General features: G+C 38.2%; 2 non-coding genes across 2 annotated transcripts; both read left to right on the top strand.

Annotated features, from left to right (window-relative positions):
- Positions 1 to 4,918: 4,918 nt before the first annotated feature.
- On the top strand, positions 4,919 to 5,025 carry LOC121230047 (small nucleolar RNA R71). Its single transcript, XR_005927999.1, has one exon. It is a non-coding gene; the product is annotated as a small nucleolar RNA R71 (small nucleolar RNA).
- Positions 5,026 to 9,739: 4,714 nt separating this feature from the next.
- Positions 9,740 to 9,845, top strand: LOC121230013 (small nucleolar RNA R71). Its single transcript, XR_005927965.1, has one exon. It is a non-coding gene; the product is annotated as a small nucleolar RNA R71 (small nucleolar RNA).
- The last annotated feature ends 4,590 nt before the right edge of the window (positions 9,846 to 14,435 follow it).

The following is a 14,435-nucleotide window of genomic DNA, read 5'->3' as shown; positions in this document are numbered from 1 at the left end:
ATGTACTTAACCAATTCCTTAAGCATACATTCGGCAATATACATATATATTAATGACTAAAACACTTAGGCCAATTCTAAATCATCCACAAATCTTCATGCTTACATGCCATAACCGTATGGTTCTTATCACACTTGGACCACAAAATGCATAAATTTCACAAATTCTAATTAATATCATAGGCTCAATTTCGGCTAACACTCATTTAAATACTTACAATTTAGCACTAATTTAGCATTTCAACATAGCCGATTGTCATTAAGCAATTTAGCCACAAACATTTAATTTTACCAAGCTCAACTCATCCATAATCAACCCTCAATACCCTAAAGCATCAAAAACGACATCAAAGAAATACAAACATCCATGACCGAATGTCATCTTCATAACTTTACAAAAACATTTGCCATGAGCTAGCTTCTATACTTGATGGCCACTCCAAATATACAAAGATTTTCAATGATAGAGCATTAACATACCTTAATCCACTTAAAGGTGACCAAATGCCTTAACTTCAATTTCTTCTTTTCTTTCATTAGGTACGGCAATGGAGGAAGAAAAAGATGAACCAACTTTGTTTTTATCACCCATTTCTTTTAATATAAGTTCATATTTCATATTATTTATTCATTTAACATTTAATTTATTAATATAAAAGGCATATATTTTGTATCCCATGCTCCTTATTTTATCATACTTCCCATGAAACACTAACTTAACATGTTTATGACATGTTCTTGCCCATCACACTTGGTCTACCATACTTGTCATGGCCGGCCACTACTAATTAGGGGGGAAATTGACATGCAAGTCCCCCCTTTTTATTTCATGCACTAATAGATCCTTATGCTTTGACCTATCACATTTCAAAATTTTCTCACATAAGCCCTATTTGATAAAATTCACTTACTATTAACAAAATTCAAACATGAAATTTTCACACATGCATATGTACATATAATGAGCATAAACTATGACGGTTAATTATCTTTATGACTCGGTTTAGTGGTCCCGAAACCACTTTTTGACTAGGGTCACTTTAGGGGTGTCACATCAATGTTGTCAAATCATTGAAAACAATGATGCTCGAATCAGGTGAGGCACTCAGAGATGTCAGCATATGAAGCCGTCGCATGAACTGGGCGAGAGGTTGGTGGAGGCTGAGTCGGTGGGTCCTCGTGCTGTGGGGGGACATCATCAAGAATGTCCTCGTAGGCCTCCTCCTCAGTAGATTGGGCGAGACGATATTAGGGAGGGTAGGTTCCTCGGTGCCTCTTGATCATCCTCATACTAAGCATGCTCGAGATGCCTTATGGAGACATCTGGTCGATGAGGGTGAGGGATGATTTTTGGGCCACGGTGTTGAGGAGCCCGAAGTGTCACACCAGCCGAGTCACGTAGGGGCCAATGGAGATAACCCCCTTCCGATGCCACTCCGTCTGGTGATGAATCACAAGGGCAATGAAATAGGCACGGTCAATGACGTGCCTTGGTGACATGCACCATAAGAAGTAGACGTCGTGGGTGTTGACGACGCCAGTGCTCTCTTGCCTCCCTGTATTCGTGTGAGCTAAAATAGCGTGTAAGTACCTCAAGGATGGTGGGAGAACTGATGCCTTGGAGCGGCTAGGATTGTACGAGGCTGTGCTATGGGCCAAAGTGTGCCAGCACTTTGAGGGAGAGAAATGTATGTGGCGACTGAGAGCATGTAGTTCATTCTCCTCCCTGAACTCCTCCGTATATAAGCCTAGTGCAGCACCAAACTCTGGGACGCTTAGCCAGCGGATTAATCTACCTAGGCAAAACTGGATTATGCCGGGATCATCATACCTCATCATTACGGTCTGAAGATGGAACATTGAGCATAATTCCATCATGAGCTCGAGGTATGTCGGCTCGATAATCTTGAAGAATAGCTCCCAAGGCTCGATGGTTAGGAGAGCCTGAATCGCATCAGCCATCTGGACTTGTTCAATGGCAGCCCAGTCGATGCAGCGGTCCGCAATTAAGGGTCAAGCACGAAGTATTTGGAAGAGCTCTTCTTGGAGCCCTCGTAGAAACTGTAGGAGAGGGTGACAAATTTTCGCAGTTGGACCCGCGGAAGATGATTCTCCCTTCCTCTTCTTCGAGGCTAGTACGGTGGTTTTCTTTCCTCTTAAATATGACTTTGAAAGCCTGTAATAAAAAGAATAATAATAGGTAAACATATTCGAAGGGGAAGTAAACTATTTCAGCCAAGACTACTAATATGAAGTAAACTCAACCACAATAACAATGAGAATAAGAATAGAAATGTAATGGGTATAAGGTTTTCCTAGTCTCAATTTAACATAAATTGTATGGTAACTAACCTGGGAATGCAATTTAAATGATATACATTGGCATGATAATAGCAAGAAAATAAGCATAGTAATGTCATGGATATGAGGTGTACCTAACAACTTGATTTGATTCGAAATGTATAATAACGAACCTAATGAAAACTAAATGATAAAGTAATAAGCAAAAATGAAAACTAGTTCAAAAGTAATGGAGATTATTATAATAATAAGCATTATTAATAAGTAAAATAGAAGTGAAAGGAGTAAACAGACACTAAGGGAGAGAGATTGAGCTTTAAAAATGAAGTTGGAGGCGGGCACGGCCATGGCAAGAGGCCGTGTGGAGTTGCAGTGGCTAGGGTTAGGGTTTTTTAATAGAGAAGAAAGTGAATAGTGTAGGGTATTTATAGATTTTGGGGCACAGGACCATGGCACACGCCCGTGTTCCCTAATTTTAGCCTATGCGATTTGCAAATTTCAAATTTGGGCGCGTTTGACATTTAGTACACGCCCGTGTTCCTCGAGCGTGTGGGTTCACACGGCCGTGTCGCACGATCGTGTCTAGCTTCGTTCGGGTTGCCTCTCGAGAAACGCTTATTTCTAGTCTAAACTGGACTCACCTCTCCGTCGAATGGTCATAGTGGTTTAAGGAGTTCGTATTCCTCGTTCATGTTATCATTCTTGACAAAATAAGGTTTTAATCGGGTGTTGTTTACCTTAAAAGTGCCGAACTTGGAATGACACACCTCCACCGTACCGAATGGAAAAATACTGAGTACCGTAAGAGGGATTTCCTCATTCAGTATGGTAGTGACAATGTGGGGATCTGTGGCATCTAATAAGACCTTATCACCACCATAAGTAAATTTGGGGAGGTATCGAACTCATTCTGGCATAATTTTGGTTTATCGTGTGTTCTCAGTTTATGTGCTCGCCATTCGTCTAGCTCCTCTATCCGTAGCTTTTGTTCTTCATGAATGTGTCCACTATCATTGCTGGAACATGGCTCGTGAACTTCTTTAAAACTCAATTTCTGCAAAGTTATATTGTCGGTTTTAGTAGACTGGTGTGGACCATTACCTTCAATGTTCGATGTGATGCCAGAATTACGAGCTTGAAGGGTGATCGTTTCATCTCCCACACAGAGTGTAGGCTCACCTGTGCCAACATCAATAATTGTTTTAGCAGTTGCTAAAAAGGGCCTCCCTAAATTAAAAGGGGCATTATTATTCTCCTCTATGTATAGAACAACGAAATCAACGGGAAATATGAACTTATCCACTTTCACTAGTACATCTTCAATAATACCCCTAGGAAATCTTATAGTTTTATCTGCAAATTGAATGCTCATCCTAGTTTGTTTAGGTTTCCCAAGACCTGGTTGCTTAAACATTTTGTAAGGCATGACGTTAATACTAGCCCCTAAATCAACTAATGCGTGACTTATATCTAAACTACCAATTAAGTAAGGAATTGTAAAACTCCCTGGATCTTTCAATTTGTAGGGTAGCTTATTCTGTAGAATAACTGAGCAGACTGCGTTTAGCTCCACATGTGACACTTCGTCCAACTTCCGCTTATTTACTAAAAGCTCTTTTAAAAATTTCATTGCATTCGGCATCTGCGACAGAGCTTCAATAAACGATAAGTTAATATGTAGTTTTTTTAAAAGTTTAAGGAATTTACCGAATTGTTCGTCTAAGTAGTCTTTCCTTGTCGCGTTAGGGTATGCGACACAAGGTTTATAGTCTTCATTCACCGTTTTGTTATGACTTACCTCACTTTTACCTTTGCTCACCACAGTTTCTTGCATCAATTCTGGCTCAGGCGCAATAAGTCCTTCCTTGTCTTGAGTACTAATTGCGTTGAGGTGTTCCTTTGGGTTAGGTTCAGTATTACTTGGTAAGCTACCTTGTGGTCATTCGGAGATTAGTTTGGATAGCTGGCCTATGTGAGTTTCGAGTCCTTAGATCGATGCTTGTTGATTTTTAAGTGTTGTCTCGGTATTTCAGAAACGGGTTTCTGACACCGAGATGAATTTAGAGAGCATCTCCTCAAGGTTTGGTTTCTTCTTTTGTTGATAAGGTGGCTATTGAAAACCCTGAGGATTTTGTGGCTTTTGATTCCTTTGACCACCCCAGGAGAAATTTGGGTGGTTCCTCCATCCTGCATTATAAGTATTACTGTATGGGTTATTTTGAGATCTAAAGTTATTGTTACCCATATAGTTGACGTGTTCCTCTTCGGTTGTAGGATTGAAGGATTGATATTCTGTATGCACACCTCCTCCACTTGAGTCACACCTCATTACTGGGTGTACCTGTGTAGAACCAAGTAAACCATCAATCTTTTAATTGAGGAGTTCTACGTGATTTGACAACATAGTAATTGTGTCGACGTTATAAATGCCTGCTATTTTTGTTGGCTTAGTCCTCATGACTTGCCACTGATAGTTATTCAGTGACATTTCTTCAATGAATTCATAAGCCTCTTTAGGTGTTTTGTTGTTGATGGTTCCTCCAGCAACTGCGTGAATCATCTGTCTTGTCGACGGATTCACACCATTGTAGAACGTTTGAACTTGTAGCCATAGAGGTAACCCATGGTGAGGGCACCTTCTCAATAGATCCTTGTATCTCTCCCATGCATCGTAAAGTGTTTTTAAGTCCATCTGCACAAAAGAAGAGATATCATTACGTAACTTAGCCGTTTTAGCCGACGAAAAATATTTTAGTAATAATTTTTCAGTAATTTGTTCCCAAGTAGTGATAGACCCTCGTGGTAACCAGTTCAACCACTGTTTAGCTTTGTTTCTCAGTGAAAAAAGGAATAAACAAAGGCGAATGGCATCATCAGAAACGCCGTTAAATTTGAAAGTGTCGCAAAACTCCAGAAAATTCACCAAGTGAGTGTTAGGATCCTCATCCTGCAAACCATCAAACTGAACAAATTGTTGTATCATCTGAATTGTGTTAGGTTTCAGTTCGAAATTATTCGTAGCAATAGTAGGTCTAATTATACTTGACTCAGTTCCTGTTAATGAAGGTTTAGCATAGTCATACATAGTACGTGGTGGGATTTTGATTAGCCGCAATTGCAGGAGGTAGCTGATTGCCTTGGTTTTCAGCCATCTCTTCGGTTGGGGGTTGAGTATTGTCTTCTTGCTCGTTCTCCATGTATCTTAAGATTCGCCTTATTTCTTTTTGGTTTCTATGAACTGTGCAATCAATTTCTTCATCAAAAAGTAATGGTCCCGACGGGTTTCTTCTAGTCATAATCTATAAAAACCTGGCAAGAGAAAGAAAAAGTAAATTAATTAGTAACAATAATAATAAAATTAAAGTAAATTACAAGAAAAATAAATGGCTAAAGTAATAAAAAATTAGCGTTTCTAATATTTCAGTTCCCCGTCAACAACGCCAAAAACTTGATCGCGACGTTTCGTGATAGGTTTTAAATATTTATAATTACTCGTTCTTGAACTCACTATTACAGTGATGTAGGCAAGTGTACCTATCGAACAGTAGTATAGTTTTAGCAGACCGGATTGTCGAACCCAAAGGAACTAAAAGTACTAGTAATGACTGTTTTTTTATTATCTAGCCTAAGAATAATGGGGTTTTGTTTTAATTAACTAATTATCTAAACTAAGAGCGCACAGAGAAAAGAATTAGGGAATTGGTTTTGGGAAAATCGATTGAATGGAGACAATACCTAAGTAAAAATCCACCTAGACTTTACTTGTTATTATGGCTCCGAATAAGACGATTTATTCATTCATCGGTAGAGATCCCTAAGTTATATTGTTATCCCTATTCAAGACTAATAACGTCTAATCCTTAGATTGAATAACTGAGACTTTTCTCTAATTAACACTCTCGGGTTGCATTAACTCGATCTATGGATCCCCTTACTAGGTTTCACCCTAATCTGGAAAAATCTTGTCACCCTATTTCTAGGCGCGCAATCAACTCCGCTTAATTACGATAAATGTACTCTTAGAAGGGTCTATTCCTCCTCTGAATAAGAGCTTATCTTGAATCAGTATCCTGCGATATCAAAACAAGAATTAAGAACACATAATTAAGAACAAGTTAAATATTTATCATTCAATTCAGAAGATAATAACAAGATTCGTATTAGGTTTCATTCCTCTTAGGTATTTAGGGCATTTAGTTCATAACTAAATAAGAAAAAATCTCAGAAAAATAAAGAATACAAAACATAAAGAAAACCCAAAACTCCTTAAGGGAAATTGAGGAGAGATCTTCAGTCTTGATGATGAATCCAGCTTCTGAGATGGATCAATCAGCTTCCTTAGAGTAATTCCTTACTCCCCCTTCTCCGTCCTTTTTCTTCCTCCTCTAGGGTGTATTTATAGGCTTTGAAATGCCTATGAGCCCTCAAAAGTGGCCATTTTTGAATTGGACTCAACTTGGGCTCGGCAAGGACACGCCCGTGTGACACGCCCGTGTGCGATTACTTTAGGCTGTGTTTGAGCCTATTAGAATGGCACGGGCGCGTGCTATACCAGTGTGAGTCGTGCTTCGATTCTGCCAGATTGAAATGGCCATGTGGTTTGCCCATGTGAGGAGGTCCAGGCCGTGTTGATTTTGTACTCTGGCCTATTTTCTCCGTTTTTGGCCCGTTTCTTGTTCCTTTTGCTCTCCTATGCTCTCCTAAGTATAGAACATGAAATTAAAGTATTAGGAGCATCGAATTCACCAATTGTAATGAGAAATCATCCATAAATTACGTTAAACATAGGGTAAAAATATGTATAATTTATGGTTTATCAGGCGCGGTGCTGGTGCTGTGTTTAGGGACAACCATAGGAATGGTAGTGAGGTCGTGTGACTCATGCAAGGATAGGAAGAGGGGGAAGGGGGAAGAGATGGGAGAAAATTGAAGGATAAAGGAAAGCTAGGGTGGTCGGTCGGCGGTGGGGGAGGGGTTGTGGTGGCTAAGGTTTAGAGTTTTTGGGGGAGGGGATGATGAATAGTGAAGGGTTTATATAGATATTGAGGCACACGGCCGTGGGGCACGCCCGTGTGCCCTAATTTTAGCCTGTGTGTATCGTGATTTTAAAATTTGGGCATGTTGATGCACACGGCCATGTTGCACGACCGTGTTCTGCTTCGTTCACTTCTCCCACACCCGTGTATGGATGTCCATGCCCGTGTTATTTTATCAGTCTTAAACCACGGGTAGTGAGCACGGGCGTGTCACACGCCCATGTTGTTTTGATAGATCTACCCACGGCTATGTCGCAGGACCGTGGCAACTTATCGATTCTCGTGTTGGGAAAAAATTATGCCCTATTTTCACACGACTGTATCGCACAACCGTGTGTGTTGCCTCCGTGGTTTGGGCACAGCCTAAGGCACGCCCGTGGGCCTGGCCGTGTGGTTCTGGAAAACCTATATTCAGTGTCTCGGTTAGTGGATTTAAAAGTTAAAAACTAAAATAAAGAAGTTAACACCGTTAGTGCTCAGGTTGCCTCTCGAGAAGCGCTTATTTATAGTCTAAGCTCGACTTACCTCTCTGTTGCATGGTCATAGTGGTGCGAGGATTTTACACTCCTCATCCCTGCTATCAATTTTATCAAAATAAGGTTTTAGACGAGTACTATTTACCTTGAACGTACTGAATTTGGGATTAATTACCTCGACTGTGCCATATGGGAAAATGCTAAGAATCTTAAGAGAGATTTCTCCATTAGGTTCAGAGGTGGAAATCCGAGGGTCTACTGCATCTAATAGTACTTTGTCTCCAACCTTAAGTTGTTTTGGTGAAATATTGTGCTAGTCATGGCGCAGTTTTGGTTTATCGTGTACTCTCGATTGTTGTGTCTGCCATTCATCTAGTTCCTCGACCTGTAGCCTTTGTCCTTCATAGATGGGTTCTTTGTTGTTAATTGAACAAGGCATATGTATACTTTTTGAACGTATTTCCTATAAGGAAGGTTGCACCAGATGATCAGCATTAGTAGAATTTCGAGCTTGAAGAGTGATTGTTTCCTCACCCACACGAAGTGTGAGTTCACCTGTACCAACATCAATTATAGTTCTAGCAGTTGCTAAAAAGGGCCTCCCTAAAATTAAAGGCACGTCACTATTCTTTTCTATGTCTAGAATAACAAAATCAACTACGAATATGAATTTTTCAATTTTAACGACTACATCTTCAATAATACCCCTAGGAAATCTAATTGTTTTGTCTGCTAACTGAATGCTCATCCTAGTTTGTTTGGGTTTCCCAAGACCTAGTTGTTTAAACATTTTATAAGGCATGACATTGATACTAGCCCTTAAATCAACCAAAGCATTATTAACATCTAAGCTACCAATTACGTAAGGAATCATAAAACTCCCTGGATCTTTTAATTTGTTGGCCAACTTATTCTATAGTATGGCTGAGCAAACTGCATTTAACTCCACATGTGACGCCTCATCCAACTTTCGCTTATTTGTTAAAAGCTCATTTAAGAATTTGGCTGCGTTTGGCATCTGTGAAAGAGCTTTAATAAACGGTAAGTTGATATGTAATTTTTTTAATAATTTAAGGAATTTACCGAATTGTTCATCTGTGCGATCTTTCCTTGTCGCATTGGGGTATGGCATATGAGGTTTGTACTCTTTACTTACTGGTGTTTGTTCACTATGGTCTACCTCACCTTTGCTTTTACTTACCACAATTCCTTGCCTCGGTTCTGGTTCAGGTTTGACTAACCCTTCCTCATCTTGAATGGTAATTGTATTAAGCTATTCCCTTGGGTTAGATTCAGTGTTCCTCGGCAAGCTACCTTGTGGTCGTTCAGAAATCAATTTGGTTAGTTAGCCTATCTGAGTTTTGAGCCCTTGGATCGACGCTTGTTGATTCTTAAGTGCTGTTTCAGTATTCTGAAAGCGAGTTTTAGACACCGAGATAAACTTTGTTAGCATCTCCTCAAGGTTCGGCTTCTTTTCCTAGTGATAAGGTGGTTGTTGAAAACTCGGAGGATGTTGTGGCCTTTGATTCCCTTGACCACCCCATGAGAAGTTGGGATGGTTCCTACAACCTGCATTATATGTGTTACTATATGGGTTATTTTGTGTATGCTCCTCCTCCATTTGAATCGTACCTCATCATTGTATGTACCTGAGTAGAACCACACAAACCATCAATCTTTTTATTTAAGAGTTCTACCTAGTTAGATATCATAGTAACCGCATCTAGCTTGAAAACATCGGCTGCTTTCATAGGCTTTGTTCTCATGACTTGCCACTGATATTTATTCAGTGACATCTCTTCAATAAATTTGTAAGCCACTTCAGGTGTTTTGTTATTGATAGTCCCACCAGCAGCTACGTCGATAAGTTGCCTTGTTGAGGGCTTCATGCCGTTGTAAAACGTTTAAACCAGCAGCCATAAAAGGTAACCCATGGTGAGGGCACCTTGTCAATGGTCCTTGTATCTCTCCCATGCATCATAAAGTGTCTCTAGATCCATCTTCACAAAAGAAGAGATATCATTCATCAACTTAGCCGTTTTAGCCGGTAAAAAATATTTAAGTAAAAATTTTGCAGTCATTTGTTCCCAAGTAGTGATTGACCCTCACGGTAACGAGTTTAACCACTGCTTAGCTTTGTTCCTCAACGAAAAGGGAAACAACCAAAGGCGAATGGCATCATCAAAAATGCCATTGATCTTAAAAATGTCGCAAAACTCTAAGAAATTTGGCAAATGAGTGTTTGGGTCCTCGTCCTGCAAACCATCAAACTGAACAAACTGTTTGATCATTTGAATTGTGTTAGGTTTCATTTCAAAATTATTTGCAGCAACAGCAGGCCTAACTATACTTGACTCAGTTCCTGTTAAAGTAGGTTTCACATAATCATACATAGTGCGTGCAGTAGGATTCTAATTTACTGGATCAGCAGCAATTGCAGGAGGTAGTGGATTTTCCTGATTTTTAGCCATCTCCTCGATTGTGGTGTGAATGTCATCCTCTTGCTCTTCCTCCGTGTATCTTAGGCTTCGCCTTATTTCTCTTTGGTTTTTATGAGCTGTGCGATCGATCATACTATCAAAAAGTAATGTTCTCGACGGGTTTCTTCTAGTCATGCACTACAAACACCTGCTAGAAGTGAATAAATGAAAAATTAGAAAAGAAAATAAAAATTTAAATTGCAATAAAAATAAAATGGCTAAAGTAATAAAAATCGAGTGTTCCTAATATCCTAGTTCCCCGGCAACGGCGCCAAAAACTTGATCGTGTGATGTGATACGTGTAATAAGTTTTATAATTTATGAATTTCTGTTCTTGAAAACTAGCTGTTATCATGAAAAAGGCAAGCGCACTTTATCGAACAGTAGTATAGCTTATGGCAAGACCGGAATGTCGAACCCAAAGGAACTAAGAGTACTAGTATTAACTTTCTCTTTATTATCTAGCCTAAAAATAAAGGAGTTTGTTTTTTCTAAACTAATTACTAAACCAAGAATGCACAAGAAGTAAATTGGGGAAATAACTTTTGGGAAAACTAAATGATTTCGACAATACCTAAAGGAAAAATCCACCTAGATTTCACTTGTTATTGACTCTGAATCAGACGATTTGTTCACTTGACTTGATCCGTAGAAATCCCTAATTTATATTATTATCTCTCTCGAGACTAACAACATCTAACCCTAGGTTGATTAGTTGAAATCTCTTTCTAATTAACTCCTTAGTACTGCATTAACTCGATCTATGGATTCCCTTATTAGGTTTCACCCTAATCCAGCAAAATCTGGTCACCCTATCTCTAGGCGTGCAATCAACTCTACTTAATTATGTTAGATCTACTCTTAGACAAGGACTTTTGCTCCTCTGAATAAGCACATCAATACTTGAATCAATATCCTGGAATATTAATGCAAGAATTAAGAATTCATAATTAAGAACAAGTCAAATATTTCTCATACAATTCAAATAATAATAAGATCCGTCTTAGGTTTAATTCCCTTTAGGTATTTAGTGGGTTTAGTTCATATTTATGAAAGAAAACATCTCAAAAGAATAATGATAACAAAACATAAAGAAAACCCAAGAACTCTTGAAGGGAATTGAAGGGAGATCTTCAGTCTTGAAGGTGAATCCGACTTCTGAGATGGATCAATCAGCTTTCTTCGAGTAATTCCCTGCCTCCTACTCTGTGTGTACCTTCTAAGTGCCTCATCAGGTGTTTAAATAGGCTTTAGAATGCCTAAAATCCCTCAAAAATGGCCTTTTTCGAATAGAACTAAACTTGGGCTCGACAGGGACATGCCCGTGTGACACGCCCATGTGTGATTTCTTTAATCTGTGTACAAGGCTGTTAAATAGGCATGGGCGTGTGGTCTACCCGTGTAAATCGTGCTTCGATTTTTCCAAATGGATACGGCCGTGTGGCTTACCCGTGTGAGGAAGTCCAGGCCGTGTTGATTTCCCATGTTGGTCTATTTTCTCCATTTTCAGCCCATTTCTCGCTCTTTTTACTCTCCTGTGCTCACCTAAGTATGAAACATGAAATTAAAGGATTAGGAGCATTGAATTCACCAAATATAAGGATAATTCATCCAAAAAATATGCTAAGCATGAGGTAAAAATATGTATAAATTACGGTTTATCAGCTGCGAGGGACTCGAAGATGGCCACACCACTGTTTATGTTTTCGTATTTGAAAGTAGTTTTATTTGGGTAAATTTTATGTAATAAGGCCGCTTTATTTTTTATTTTTATATTTTTTGGGATTTGTTTAAATTGGTTTATATCTGTTAGTAGTAGGACTCGGGTTTCAAAAGATAAATGATTTTCAACTACCACATTACACAACTCATTTTAAAAGCTTCTGCAACGAACAATGTTTTTCAAATGTATTAACAATTTAATATGACACATGTTTTGCTAAACCTATGTTCTAACAACACACAAGATATGTTAATTACGCTTTTCAAAACATAATCTAGTGTGACACCACAATTCGACCATAACGTCTAGGCCGGGTTTGGGGTGTTACATGAGACATTGGCATTATACAATATGTGTGATTATACGAGCATCCTATTCAATTTTGAATGGTTCAACGGGCAGTGATATGTTGTGATCGAATGTGTAAAACGAGCTAAAGTGACCAGGTACGTGATAGTTGATTACCTATTTGGATATAAGGTAAGTTGGTTATTTGAGATAGGATGCAAATTATACATAATGCTAATGTAAATATATGTGTATTAGTATGGTATATTCAGCCATATGTTATGCATAAATATGTGATACTAAATTTTGATTCAAGAGTATATGCTTATGAGTGTATATATATTCGGTTATATAATATTACTATGGTTTTGAAATTGAATGTTACTTTGATAATAGACATATATATTCGGCCAAGGCAAAATTTATATATGAAAGTATATGTTTTATATGAAATTGTAAGCTTGAAATTAAATGTGATTATGATATTATAAATTGGTTTGGTTAAATTGAGTTGATATCGTCATTGAATTATTTATTTGCTTATGACTTACTAAGCTATGATAGCTTACTATATGTGTATGTTTGTCTCTGTTTTATAAATTTTGGAGTCAAGTTACGAGCTCAGGGATCGTCAACAAAGTCTATCACACTATTGGCTGTTTTTGGTACTTTATAAGTTAAATTTCGAACTTATGCCATGTATAGGCTACATAATATTTGGAAATGTTGGAATTTGGTATGTGTATATATTTAAGCCATGCGGAAATGGCTTGTTTGTTTTATTAGGTCATTCCGTGATTTTGTGATAGGTTTTAAATATTTATAATTACTCATTCATGAACTAACTATTATCGCGATGTAGGCAACTGTACCTATCGAATAGTAGTATAGTTTTAGCAAGACCGGATTGTCGAACCCAAAGGAACTAAAAGTATTAGTAATGACTGTCTTTTTATTGTCTAGCCTAAGAATAAAGAGGTTTTTGTTTTAACTAACTAATTATCTAAACTAAGAACCCATGGAGAATGGAATTGGGGAATTGCTTTTGGAAAAATCGATTGAATGAAGACAATACCTAAGGAAAAATCCACCTAGACTGTACTTGTAACACCCCGTACCCGAGACCGTTGCCGGAGTCGGACACGAAGTGTGAACGAACTTAACTCATTTATTTTCACAGTCCAAAAATTTTCCAGACAAGCTGGCTAACTGCATCACAGTCGCTTTAAAAATCATATCTTCAGTTCCGAAGCTCGAAAACTAATTCCATAAATTTTCCATGAAACTAGACTCATATATCCATCTAAAAATTTTTTTCTAGAATTTTTGGTTGGGCCAATTAGTACAGTTTATTAGTTATAGTCTCCCCTGTTTCAGGGTTCGACTGCTCTGACCTTCATGCATTACGACTTATATATCTCCCTGTACAGGGCTTAAATACTTATGCCGTTTATTTCTAATGAAACTAAACTCAAAAAGGAATCTATAAATATATGGCATGACTTCTAATTATCTCTGGTTAATTTATAATGAATTTCCAAAGTCAGATCAGGGGATCCAGAAATCGCTCTGGCCCTGTTCCACGAAAACTTAAATATTTCTTAAAATCCGACTCATATGACCGTTTCGTTTCTTCCATATGAAATTAGAGTCATCAAGGTTCGATTACATTATTTATTCACTATTTAACTCTATTCCTACTATTTTTAGTGATTTTTAAAATTCACACCACTGCTGCTGTCAGCATCTGCCTTTAGGGTAGACTTTACCTATTACATAGTTTCCATGATTTAACTAACCCTTTAGCATATATAGCACAAAATATGATTGTGATTAACCATTCCAATGGCCAATCATTGCCAAGCATATCCACACCTCTCAATAACCATATACATACAAGATGATTATAACATTATGCTCAAAATATATATATAAGCCATTTTCGCATGGCTATCCAAATTTATACAATACCGAAAGGTACATGACCAACATCAAAAGGGGTAGTCCTATACATGCCATTTCAAAGTTCAACCAAAAATGTACCAAAAGGGGCTTTGATAGTGTGACGACTTTGAATTGGACAATCCCGAGTCCGATAGCTGACGAACCAAAATCTATAAAACAGAGATTCA

The sequence above is a fragment of the Gossypium hirsutum genome, chromosome A05, assembly GCF_007990345.1.
Source record: "Gossypium hirsutum isolate 1008001.06 chromosome A05, Gossypium_hirsutum_v2.1, whole genome shotgun sequence".
Classification (NCBI taxonomy): domain Eukaryota; kingdom Viridiplantae; phylum Streptophyta; class Magnoliopsida; order Malvales; family Malvaceae; genus Gossypium; species Gossypium hirsutum.
This window is presented reverse-complemented; position numbering and strand designations above follow the sequence as displayed.